Genomic DNA, 14006 nt, shown 5'->3' with positions numbered 1-14006 from the left:
TGCCTTTTTCTTCTTTTTTTAGGCTGGTCGGCCTGTTAGCTCTTTAGTCCAGACAGTTACATCTCATTTGCTATTTGATAAATTGCCACAAAGCTATTTTGGTGCTCGGAGAATTCATTTATTTTGCATTTCAGTCCTGTTCTGGGTCGCAGGGGTCAACTGAAGCCTATGTGCCACCTGTCATTGGGTGAGAGGTGGACAAACCCGGCACAGGTCACCAGTCCACCGCAGGGTCACATGAAGAGCTAATTTTAGGGATTTTTGGTGACCTTCTGACCATTTTCCCACTCGAAAGCCAAGAGTTGCCACAGCGACTGTTCATTGTTCTGGTTTTTGACCCACACTTCTCTTCGTTGGTCATTAACGCGACCATCCGTATCGTTACCAATCAAAGTCGGCCGCAATTAGAATAAGCCGGATCATTTATTCTGTTTTCAACAGTCCTCATTCCTCATGTTTCAGGGTTTTCCTCATGATTGGATTCATTTCCTACTGGTGAGCGGACAGAACAACAAACATCGCTGTTCTCAGGCCTCTCGAGTTTCCAGGGCACTGAATGAATCCTCCCATTGGGACGCCGCTCATCATTTTATTAGCGGGTGAGCGGCGGGACTGTCAACACAAGTTGGCCTTGTCGCATCAGTGTCCAGACCAGAAATGGCTCTACTCCCAGGTTAATTTAGCTACGTTTGTAGTCGGAAGTCCTGATTGGAAATGCGGTCTGCAGAGACACAGAGTTGAGCCCGGCTGTGACCTGAGGGCAGTCCCAGAGAGGGAAGGTCAAGCTTTTCTGGCCCGGGGCAGAAACTAGAGCTGTGTTTACACTGGAGCTCAGCCACAGGAGAACGTTGAAAGTTTAACTTCCTCGTGTCTCATGTTCTCCTTTAAAGTCATGTCCTGCGCCCCACAGAGCGACCCCAACTCTCCGACCCTGCGCACTTCCGCTCAATTACGTACCTGCTTCAGATTTAGTTTGCATACATGTTTCTGTGACAGGCTGCGGTGCCACGGTCACTATTTATCAGTTTTGTCTCATAATTACATAGATAAGTGTACAATCGTTTAACCAAAGTTATCGAAAGGAGGTGCCGCTGATTGTTGGACCGCAGCTTTCAAAAAGGTTATCATGGGGATAGGGTTTGTTCGTCGCAGTGAGCTCGACAGGAAGTGAGATCACATCTCAGCAATGCTTTGATCTGTCAACACTATTCAGTACGTGGACTCGAGCCAGTTTTGAGGGGACACAACAGTTTCACAGGATCTGCTGGAGCTTAAATGTTTGATGTGGTTGGTCGGAGTCTGAATTAGGGCTGGGCGATTTTGGACAAAAATAAAATCCCGATTTTTTTCTCTAAAAACCCAATTTTCGATTTCGACTTTTTTGGTAAAACTACAAAAGACAATGGAATAAATTGTTTCAAGTATTTTATCTTTATTTTTAAAGAAAAATAGCAAACAAATTTCCCTATTGGTAATGAAGTGCAATTGAAAGATGTAAATCCTCCTTGAGTTTAGTAAAGTGACAACATTTACAATTTTCTTGACCAAACAAAGATGACTAGACGGGCTCTGTCTGTAATGCAGCCAGCTGCCAAAAAGGAAAATCGATTTTGCGATTTTCCTTTTTTTAACATCGATTGTGATTAATAAATCCGATTTAGATTTAAAATCGATTAATCGCACAGCCCTAGTCTGAATGATCCGTTGGAGTCAGGAAACAAACATCAGCAGGGACGTGCATGAGACATCAATGTCAGGCGTAAACCTGCCGGTGGAAGAGAAGTTGTTCCTTAGTCAAGTTTAAGATTGACATGCAACAACTGGTAATCGGAGAAATGTGAGAATTTTACTTGATTTTTGTACAACCATCCAAGTCCAAGCTCACAATTTGTGATACTGATGATCCTGACGAGGCAAAACTAAGCTGTACTGACTAAATTATTTGCCAGCACAAATCCAGGACCCGCTCTCAAGACAACGACGTCGCCGCTGATTGTGCCCACTTGAGCTAACAAAACCAAGGCTGCTAAAATTAAAGCTGACGAAGGCCCTCAACCAGCCGCCAGTCAGCGGAGGAACCGTCTATTTTTAGATCTTCAGTTAAAGAGATGAGAGAGATGAGCCTTCCTGATGCAGCTTTGAAGAAAATTAAAGTATTAATTATGAGAATGTCATTCCTTTGGAGGACATTTTTTTAATTAAAAGGAAAAACATAAAAATGATTTAGCATGTTGCTGATTGATTAAAAATTAGAAATCTACAAAACCAATAAATCTGAATCATCAGAAACAGCTGCAACCAGTGCATTTCTAAAATGAGTTGCCATGACGACTGTATCTAGTTTGGCAGGATGTAGTGCAGTTACGGTTTTCTGTTGTCCCTTCCGATCTTTTACAAATATTTCCAGTTTTTTTGCATCCTCCTTCTTCTTGGTTTTCCTGCTGAGTAAATGTTTGTGTCTCCTGCACGTCGGTTTATTTGTGCGCTCAGAGACAGCAGTACTTAAACTGTCCAAACAGGAAGACAACGTTCAGTGTGTTGCAGCAACAAAATCCGATCGTACAGACTGCATGTTTTATAAAAGCTGCTGAAACTGTTGTGGCCTTCCATGGAACTGGTGCCGCTTCAAAACCAACGCAGATGCCGTCATGTTTTAAGTCTCTCTTTTCCGGCTTCTGTGCTAATCTGTGTTTGTTTTACCGTTTAAATCTGATTATGTGATTCGGCTCGATGTGGAACTATCACCGGAAGGCAACGCGGTGCGGAAAATGTAAACTGTCCCTTCTTGACATGCTGCCCTACTTTTCAGGGAACGGTGATTGGAGGAATAATGTTTCACTACCTCCGTCCGATGGGGCAGAATCAGGGCGTGTTTAAGGAAAATAATAACTGATTTGATCGCTGGATTAATGCATGTCACTATCTGGATTTTTCAGATAGAAAACCTAGACACAATTTTCCAGACTGATGTTCTTGGAGGAAGAATTTCCCCTCAGCCCCCATGTGACTGACTCCGCCAGACAACAACGGTGACTTGCACGATCTGGTCACCGACTCTTTCAGACTGTTTATTCGCGCAGACATCAGCGGTTTTATGTTTTTATCCTCCCACCACCATCGCAGGGGTGCAGTTTGACATGCTTTTGTCTCCGTTTTATCCTGTAAATCATCCTTGATCAGATTCCTCCTTAAGCTGTCCTGATTTACTGAGGTCACAGGGAGGCTCTAAACAGTACGATGAAACCAGTCAAAATATTGTTCCAGCTCTTCCTCTTGGGCTACGTTCACACTGCAGTCCTTAATGCTCAATTCCGATTTTTTCCCATATCCGATTTTTTTGTGTGGCTGTTCACATTATCTTTTAAAATGTGTCCTATATCCGACTCGAGTGTGAACGCATCGCGGCCCTGAAGTGACCCGCATGCGCAGAGGCGTGTGATGATGACAATGATGGATTTGCATCCAACAGGTGTCTATGAACTGCCAATTATCCATCAAGCTCCACAATTATCATGTTAACATTAAATCAGATAGATTTGTCAAGGACGTTTCTCTTGCATCTCTATCATTATGCGGGCATTAATTCTCAGAGTTTTGCGGGAGCGGGCGGGAGCGGATGAAAACACTGCGGGAGCGGGCAGGAGCGGATGTAAACACTGCGGCGTGGGCGGGAGTGTAACACACGTTGCGGGTGCGGGCGGTATGGTCAGAAATGCAGCGGGAGCGGGATGAAGAAAACAGTCCCGCTATAGCAGGGCTCTAGCTCCGCTCATCTCTGCTCTCCGGCGTTCAGCTGGTTTATCACCTAACACACGGTCCAGCTCGTTGTAAAACGGGCAGGTTATGCGACCACGACCGCTTCGCTGATTTGAATCCTCAGCTTCTTTATTTAGTAATGCTTAAATTCAGCGGGTTGTCTCGTCTGATCTGAGGTCGTATAAAGAGGTGAGGGGAGGAGGAGAGGCGGAGGCGGCCCGGAGGGACCCCCTCCGTCTCCCGTGTCTCCCCCGCGGCTCGGGGCTCTGCGCGTGACGTCAAAGTCGCATCAATTCCGACCTGGCTGTTCACACTGAGGTCGCATTGCAAAACATCAGACCTGTATCCGATTTAGAACCACATATGGAAGCGACCTGAATCTGATTTGAAAAGATCAGATTCCATGTGACTTGTGCTGTTCACACTGTCATAAACAAATCGGATCTGAGTCACATATGAGCAAAAAATCGGATTTGGGTCACTTGGGAACTGCAGTGTGAACGTAGCCTTGGACTCAAAAGTTTAACGGCTCTTTGGTCCGAAGCCCGAGGCCTTGATGTCGGCCACATTTAACCCTGACCCAAAGTGCAGTCATCACTTGTTGGTCTTTAAACTTCAAACTGGAAAGTTGAATGAATGAAAACAGCTGATTTGTTTGGGTTTTTCTTTGTTATTTAAGTTATTTCTGGCATTTTCAGTTAGTGCGCCATCTTTCAAATAATTTCGGCTGAGATGTCTCTCAGCTGGAGAAGGGAGGCTCACATGGCAGAGATACGCAGGCACATCAGGTCATATCTCTTAAAGCTTTTTGTGACCAGGTGCTTCAGATTCAGCGAGTCTTCACTTTCTCTTTGACACGTGGCTCATTAGCGTGATAGAGGGCAGCTGCAACCTCGATGAAGCCTGACAGATATACGAATACGCATATAAACCCCAAAGAATAAAAATGATGGATGCACACATCGTAATTCCACTTCTCAGAAAGCCTTTTTGTGTTTACACTGAAGTATGTTCTCCAGATTCTGTGTGAGTCCTAAGCCGGCGATGGAAAATTCCCCCTTTCTGCCAAACACAAGGATGTCAGGATCTGCTGGTAACCCCAACCCTCGGCCAAAAAAACGCTCATCCCGATGTTCATCTGTCCTTGATTTAAAAATGTCCCCTGTCTGATGGTGTATAAATCTTGCTGATGTCGTGATAATATTGTCATTCTACACACCCACACAAGTATACGCCTCCCGACTCGCCTCAAGGCACGAGGTGACAAATAACACGCCTTGCGTTTATGTTACCCAACATATGTAAAACACGATCCAACTATATTAGCGGGATCCAATGTTAAAACTGTTCTTGGTTAGATGGCAAGTAAAATTATTTATCTGACAGACATTGAGCACAATATGAAATGATTCTGAAGTAATCGATGGCTCCGATCTGCTCTGATGGGAATCTGAAAGGCTCAAAGATTAAATATGGCGGAGGGTCCGGCCCAAGAGTGGCCACAACTCGCTTTGTCTGGTGATTGACGAACTTTTATGTGCTCTGACGTCCGTGGTCCGGTCAGAAACAGTAAACCAGCTCAATTATCTCAGATAGTCCTGCTTATCAGAGGATGTGATCCAAAACAGCCCGTAGTTAAAGCAAAATTGCTTTGGTTAGTTTGTTCGTTTTTACTGTGGCTCCACAACTTATCAACATGGGTTTTTTTGGGGGGGTTTTATCGACCCCACTCCTCTCATGACGAGAAGGCAAGAGTTTGCTCATGTCCGTTGCCATGACTGCAGTCCTCCGAGGAGCATGTAAGTGGCGAGTGAAAGGAGCCTCAAAGTCATGCTTTAGGATCAGACATTACTCAAAAAACCAAGATTCAAGCAGAGAGGTTTCCCCTCATCGAGCATCAGCAGCCAACAGATCAGCTCATTGTCCTCGATGTGTGATTTCGTTTCCGTTTACTCTTCTGGATGAGTCAACATAGTGTTCATCGCAGCGGCTGCGATTCGCACCTTTCTAGTCAAGTGTTCTCATCATAATGCGAGTTGGTGACGCGTCACCACCAGTCGCAGATCAAACACCCGTCCTGACAGACGGCGGTCTGTGATCTCTGTTCATACGATCCTTCGCGCACACAAACCCCCTCACCAGCTCAAAGAGGTCGCTTATCATGTCAGTCATCTGAGGTCTGCTCTGAACCACGGAGGTTGATCTGAAAGGTACTTTATGTATACAACCAACCAGAGTACCAAAGATTTAGGTCACAAGATCTGCTGTGGAAAGAAACTCCATGTGGAAAAGGTTTGCCTCTGTCGTCAATCTTTTTGCCATGACGCGCCGAGCAATCAAACTCATCCTTTCCTAAGATGGAACTGAAGAAAGGAAGGAAAAAACAGAGTGTCTTGGATGTTTTATAATTTGCCTGGGGAGATGAGGAATGTACAGCTGTGATGGACCTGCATCTGTCTCTTCTGTGTATCTGTGTGTGTTTTATGCCCTGTTGGGGATGCATTCTTCACATTCCACAGAGGGATGTTTTATGTACCGTTCTGGACCAGCAAGAGTCTGAAAGGCCATTTCGAAGTCCCAGTTACTTCGTCAATCAGCAGCATTTGTGAATCACTTGGACCCAGAGAGAGATTTTGGGTGAATTTGGTCTAATCCTGTCAGTAAGGGCTGCCGATTGCTCTGAACTGGTAAATCCTCTGGAGATTAACGAGGGGCCTCCATCCATCCATCTATCTTCTTCCGCTTGTCCGAGGTCGGGTCACCGGGGTGTTGGCCTAAGCAGGAAAAGCCCAGACTTCCTTCTCCCCAGTGACTTTGCCCAGCTCATGTGGGGATATCCCAAGACGTTCCCAGGCCGGCCCAGGGACCTAGTCCCTCCAGCGTGTCCTGGCTCTCCTCCCAGTGGGACTTTCCCAGAGGACCTCTCCGGCGAGCCGTCCAGGAGGCATCCTCACCAGATGCCTGAGCCGCCACATCTGGCTCCACTCGATGCGGAGGAGCAGCGGCTCTACTCCGAGGCCCTCCCGGATGACTTCTCCTATCTCTAAGGGAGAGCCCGGACACCTTGCAGAGGAAACTCATTTCCGCCGCTTGCATCTGTGGTCTTGTTCTTTCGGTCATAACCCACAGCTCATGAACATAGGTTTAGGGTAGGAACGTAGACCGACTGGTGAATCGAGAGCTTCGGTTTTCTGCTCAGCTCCTTCTTCACCACGCCAGATCGTCAAAATTCATCTTCTCTCAGTCTCATGGTCCATTCTTCCCTCAGTCGTCAACAAGAGCCCAAGCTACTTGAACTTTTTCCTTGCCACTGTTTGGCCTAAGGTCCCACTAGGGAAGTTTTTACCTGCCATTGTTTATTTTATGTTTATGTAATAATTGCTCGGGGGTCATGTTCTGGGTCTCAGGAAAGCGCCTAGAGACAACTTCTGTTGTAACAGAGGCTATATAAATAAAATTTAATTGAATTGAACTCAGACACTTGGGGCTAGGGCTGGGGTCGATTCAAATGTCAAGAATCGATTTGATTCCGATTCTTAAGATTCAGAATCGATTATCAAGATTTGATTCGATTCGATTCTGATATTGATTTGGGTTAGTGTTATTAAAACTGTTTTTTGACCTGTTGCATGCATTATATGACTGTGTAATTATGCAACATATGAATACTAGTATTATATTGGGATTCAACTGCAAGTATTGCAGCTAATGATGCTGTAAGGACCAATCAGCTCCCAGAATGCTGATAGAACTGCTTTCAGAAACATCGTGGGGCAGAATTACCAAACAGATCCAGGGAGGAAACAGAGGCCGTATGAAATCGGTTTTATTTTTTCCCAAATTCCGTTTTTATTTTTTCCATTTTCGGTCTCTTTCGGTTTTTAATTTTTGAGAATTTGGTACATACAGTAATGAAATATAGAAAACGTATGCAATTATAACTGAAAACTTTAATGTTTTCATACCTTTAAACATATTTAAAGACAAAAACATGGCACCAGTTATTCATGTCCAACAAAACATTCCTTTTTTGGGCATAAACAAAAAAATACCAAAAGTTGTAATGACATACAAATCGATTTTTAGGAATTAGTATGAGAATCGATTTAGAATCGGAAAATCGATTTTTTCAACAGAGGCCTACAGTACTTGGGGCAGCATCTGATTCCAGATTTAAAGAGGCTCTCCACCCTGTTCCGGCTGAGGACCACGGTCTGGGATCCAGAGCTACTGATTCTCATCCCGGCCGCTCACATTCAGCTGCGAACGTCACCAGTGAGAGCTGCAGGTCTTGGCCTGATGAAGCCGGCAGAATCCCATCATCTGCTTTTTTTACCCCGTGTATATATGTATTTGCTTGTTTTGGTTTTGTCTTATCATCATCCTGTCCTCTTGACTAAGCACTTCTGTTCACTTTGGCTGCCTCTAAACACTGACGGGAAGTGCGAGCGGTTTTGTCTGCGGTGAACCTCAACTACAGAGAACACACGCGGTGACTCAGATGGGCCAAAAACGATCCACACAAGCCGAGCATCGCGGCGTCTGGCTGTGAGTTGTGCTGGTGCAGGAACGAGAGGCTGAGCTTCAGAGAGGACAGCAGTTAAAGAAAGATGACCGCATCGGTGCCGTTCTGCACTGTTTTATCACAAAAGCGGAACGGACAACCTGCACAAGATTGCAAAGTTCAAAAGGTCGTACAAGTGAATCTAAGGAACTGAGATCAGTTTATGAAAACCAGACCTTATTTACTTTCGAGCTATATTCTTTTATTATAAAGAAGAGGAGCGGACCACTAAACATATAAACTTCCCTTAACCCAGGGGTCTCCAACCTTTTTCCCTCTGAGAACTACTTTTACAAAAATGAAAGTGGACGAGAGCTACTCATGTTTTGTAACATTTATTCCATACTGCATTTTAACCCAAACAAACTTAACTGTTAACATTATGTATCAAAACACCATGAACAATATTTAAATCATCTGCATTTTGGCTTTCTGTATGTACTTTTTGTGTGTATCTCACACTAATAAAACACTTAAACTATTTAACACTATTAAAACTATTAAATGAAAATGCAAACTATCAAAACAAAATGCATTTATTCCATACTGTATTTTAACCCAAACAAACTTAACTGTTAACATTATGTATCAAAACACCACGAACAATATTTAAATCATCTGCATTTTGGCTTTCTGTATGTACTTTTTGTGTGTATCTCACACTAATAAACTATTTAACACTATTAACACTATCAAAACAAAATGCAAACTATCAAAACAAAATGCAGTTTGACAGCAGCGCAACGTTTGATTGACAGCTAATTGGCAAATAATCACTTTGTGTAGGTATCTGTGAATTTGATTGGATGGTGGCAGTTGGCTGAGTGACCAATCAATTTGGTGAGCTACTTTGAAAGAGGCTGCGAGCTACTGGTAGCTCGCGAGCAACGCGTTGGAAACCCCTGCCTTAACCCATAAATGTTGTTGTTGTAGTTTAACAACAACTGCATTTATTGCTTTTGTCAGATTGTTTTATCTTGAAAAAAACAATGCATTCAATTGTTTACCACTAAAGAAAACTATAGAAAACTTGTGTCCTGTTTTGTCGTCTTTCAGGCGGTTCTTTCTCACATTATAAACATACTAATACATCTGTTTCCAGTTACAACAGAAACAGTGGAGAGTCTCCACATTGCGCAGTATGTCCTTGATATTGTTGTTAACATTTATCTATAAAGTGCATGTTGCAATACAAGAGAACAAGCGAGAGAATAACTGAGCGTGAGAAAGAATGCGACTCAGATGGTTTTATTTCTTTAGCTGTAAAGCGAAGCAGCGGCCTCAGTGCAGCCATAAAGAACCGGAAGACAATAAAAAAAGCATCATTTATCGAGAGTGACATCCACTCTGTTAGCTCGCGTACTTCTGAGGACGGAAACCTCTAGATCATCCTCCTGCTGTACGTTGTCAGTGTTTAAGTGTGTTTAAGACACTCTGGAGAAACGGGGTTCAAATGCTGTAGATGACCCTACATGAACCCCACACCCACTTCCCTTTAAAAACCATGTAGGAACGGACCACCTGACCTGCCTCACTTTTACAACAAGAATCTGCTCAGTTTATTATGAACACCAGATTTTAGTTATAGTTTTCCACCGTTGGCATGTGGATCCTGACCTTTTTGTGAAGAAGCCGACTTAAACATGAACTTCCTCCTGAGGTGAGTCTGTGCACCTGTGAGGTTTTTGGTGTTTTGTACCGTACTGATTTACGCGGGTCCTTCCTTTGGAAAACTTTGGTCTAAATTGATCATGGTGGCGTGGTTATTTCTTGGGTTTTTCCCATTTTCATAGTTTTATTAACTGTAGACGTTTAAAGACCTCAGTTCTTTGCAACGTTGAATTTGGTGAGCGCTTCTTTCATACCCGATCCTGCAGGTTTTTCTGCAGGTTGAGCTCCTACAAACATAGACAAGCAGATCAATATCAAACAGCTGCCCTGTAATTAAGGTTTTATAAACTGTCAACCTATATTACATGTAGGGAACAATCATCATCTCTAGAGTAGTTAATGTTGACTTGATTGATTTCCTCCCGATGAAGCTTGTCTGAGCTATTTTTTCTCATTAACGTCGGATTTCTTTTGAACGCAATTGATGTTTTGTGGTATTAAATTGATTCATTGGCACCATTTAAAGCTAAAGGAGTCTTTTGTAAGTCGGAAAATTTCACCTTTTTATGTCCTGCGTGGTCTGAATGGACCCCATGCAGAGGTTCATTTATAGGTGAAGAGAGGGAATAATTCACATCGTTGCACATAAACCCACCTGTAGGGCAGAGCAGACGGCAGAAGGTTGGTTGTAGGACGTAAAAGATGATCACAGCAGATTCGCTCTATAAACAAGAAACTTCGGATGGATAAACCAAGAAAACGGGTCCATACGTGTGGTCATTGATTCATATTTTTGTCTGAAAGCTCTTATAACAACAGTTATAAGACATTCCCAGGTGCCACTTGTTAAGTTTGGGATGCAGTTCTGTTCAGTTTTACATACGATACAGTCGATGTATGACGGTCCCAGGTGGTCTGTTTTCTGTTTGGGCTGGTTACTGATGTGGTATATGTCTGACAAGGACTCCATGAACTGTTTCCTATGGTGTTTGGATGCAACGTTTCATCTTATTATGGAGTTTTCTTCACAGCAGATTCCTGGAGCAGAAGATGAAAAGGAAAGAGGATGAAGTCTGGAACATTTGATTCTCATTTAAAAAATGACAGACAAACGAACTGAATGAAATGCAGCTGCGAGGGTCCAGTTAGAGTTTGTTATGAACGCTCATAATCAAGTTTGAGATCGTCTTTTCATGAGGAAAGGGTGGTTGAAGCAAGTTTCAAGGCTCTCTAAAGTCTCTTCTCTTTGAGGAAGCGACCATTACCAGCCCCTCCATGTATCCAGGGTCTTGATGGTTGAAATTTGCATTTAAAAAAATCGACAACGGCTAAAATCCCCTGAGAAGTAAAAGCTTTCACAAGCTCTCATTTTTACCAAAGAAGATGTTACCAAGTCCTGATTGATTAAGCCTTTTTCTTCAGACAGTTTTCCTGTTGTTTTGAAACTGCGAGTATACTGATGTCTTGTTCCCAAATGACAGAATGGAGCGGGGGATCGCCAGACATCTGGAGCTGCACCAATCTGTTGTGGTGAAGAGAGTTGAGCCAGAAGGCAACACTCTCTTTGTCCCTGTCCTCATCGGCAATCAGGAATTGTGGGTAGTGACCGAAAAAACAAGCTTGTAAATATGACCAGTAGAAGTCCTGGAGACGGACCTATGACAAGCTGAAGAGGATGGATGGATGGATGGATGGATGGATGGATGGATGGATGATTGGATGGATGGATGGATGGATGGATGGATGGATGGATGGATGGATGGATGGATGGATGGATGGATGGATGGATGGATGGATGGATGGATGGATGGATGGATGGATGGATGGATGGATGGAAGTGTAAGATAAAATCTATTAATCTATGAAAGATGCCAGAAAAATGTCTCAGACTGAGTTGTAACCAGGGCCGGATTTAGTGAGGCTCCCTAAGGTGGGCAGACTGAAATGCAGGGTGGGCGACGCTGCCTGCGGCGAAAAAATGTTGGGGGGTCAAACCCCCGAAATGCATAGAAAACTATGCTATCATCATATCAGTTCATCTATCTTCTCCTTCTTTGACCAACAGTATGTCAACCCAATTGCCCTCCCTGACACTTCCCTCTGCATTTACCCGGGCTTGGGACCAGCACTAATAGGACACTGGCTTGTGCCCTGTTGAGGCTGCATTTATTTTATGTTTTTTGCTCTTTTCTTTCTTGATTTTTCTTTTTTTTATCAATCAATCGTACCCTACGGCGTAGGCTCTGCGTGGATTTAAAAGGTCCCGCGGCAGGCTGGTGGCTCCAGAGCCTGTACGGCACCGCAGCCACCGCCACCCGCACTGGCGCTCTCCACCCTCGCCGGGATGGAGAGAGGCGTCTCGGAGGCTTTTTCTTATAGGCTTAAAGAAACGATGCATGTCGGCGAATCGGCGATGTCGCTCTCTTTCTTGATACCAGCAGAGTGGGCAGACGGGAGCAACGAGGCAGTGATTTTAAACTATATTTTCTTTTAGACAAAAAAACGCCGAAATGTATTTTCTCATTTTCTGTGTTTGAGCATGTGGAACTCCTGATTCGTGGTGGATCTGTTGCTGGAGGCGTGGTTATGTGTAGGGGGTTTTCGACGCGGCTCATTCTCCCTCAAGGCTGATTTATGGTTCCGCGTTACACCAACACAGAGGCTACGGCGTAGGATACGCCGCGGTACCCTACGGCGTAGGCTCTGCGTCGACTTAACGCAGAACCCTAAATCAGCCTTTAGTGTGTGCTTTGTATGCTGTTCCGAACTGTTCCGAACTCTGTTATGCTCATTTTGGTGGGATGCCGGGTCCCTCCGCCGAGACACAACTTTTGCGGTATGCGTTGATTGTTGTGTCTAAAAATGATGCACAGTGTCCTGCCACCCAATCAGAAACGGTACAGATATTTTGTGATATTAAAAATAAAATTATAAAAACATAAAGGATCCCCATAACCTTTGATTGGGTGGGCAGGACGCACGTTTGGGTGGGCACAGCCCACCCCTGCCCCCCAAAAAAACCGGCCTCGGTTGTAAGATTTGTGGAAATTGGACAATCTCCTTCATTTTCATGAGTGATTCTTGTACCTGTGATGGAGCTTTGTTCACAAAGCTTCAGTGAGGCGCTACAGACCGGCGTGCCGGCGCACGAGGACCAGACCTGTTTCTGTCACGAACCTCCAGTATGGAAAAGGTGACTTTCATCCAGCTGCGCGTTATTGAAATCGCGGCTGCAGAAAACAGGATGCCGCTGGTCCTATTGTCCTCCGCCGAAGCGGCCGCCGGCTATTTTGAGCGTGTAAACTGTAAAGTTGAATCGATGCTGCATTTCTCTGCGATGTGTAATCGCTTTTATAGGAGCTGCTCCTTTGTGCTGTCTGGAGATGACGCAGTCTATTGTCTGTGTTCGGGATTTCCACCTCAATGTGGAAAAAGGTCACCGCGTCACTGTCTTACATCCTTACAAGGATGGAGCGACCTTTGCTTTTTCTTTTTTTTTGTGTGTCTCCTCCGGAAGCTGAAACAATTGGAAAGATATTCCAGCCTGCTGGGGATTCTTGATTTGGGAATAATGGTTTGTTTTTTTCCCCCCCTTAACAACAAGCTTTAATTTTGAATTTAGGAGAAGGGCGGTAAAGTGAAGCCACCATGATTGAACCCTCATCGTCATGTTTCACTGCTATCTAACAGCGTGATCAAGGGAAGCCCTCAGATCGTCCGATTGTTCGCGGAGAAATGCAGCCTTTTGCATTCCACGAGGGAGAGGAAGAGGGTCTTTTTGTTGGGGATAGGGGATCATTAAGGACATCGGCTGTATAGTAGAAGGAGCTCTTTGTGTGTTAAGAGCGTTTGAATGTGGCCTTTGTAGACGGGGCTGCTGGGACCGGCTGTCAAACCGAGGAGAGAGAATTATTCTGATTCTTTATCTTCCATTTTCTTGCTGTTGTGGGCATAAAGTGGTCATTTAGACTCTTTATTGGGAGAAGAGGGAGAGTATTTAGGCATTTGCTGCCGAAGCAGGCGATGGTATGGGTGTGTGGGTGGAGGACGTAGGCCGACGTGGGAGGGAGAGACG

General features: G+C 44.4%; 1 protein-coding gene across 2 annotated transcripts in view; it reads left to right on the top strand.

The window, feature by feature from the left end:
• Window positions 1-14006, top strand: part of col4a2 (collagen, type IV, alpha 2) — a 94735-nt gene that overhangs the window by 12619 nt on the left and 68110 nt on the right. The gene's annotated exons all lie outside the window — the stretch shown is intronic.

The sequence above is a fragment of the Cololabis saira genome, chromosome 6, assembly GCF_033807715.1.
Source record: "Cololabis saira isolate AMF1-May2022 chromosome 6, fColSai1.1, whole genome shotgun sequence".
Lineage (NCBI taxonomy): Eukaryota > Metazoa > Chordata > Actinopteri > Beloniformes > Belonidae > Cololabis > Cololabis saira.
The sequence above is the reverse complement of the archived record's forward strand: the minus strand, read 5'-3'. Positions and strand labels throughout refer to the sequence as shown.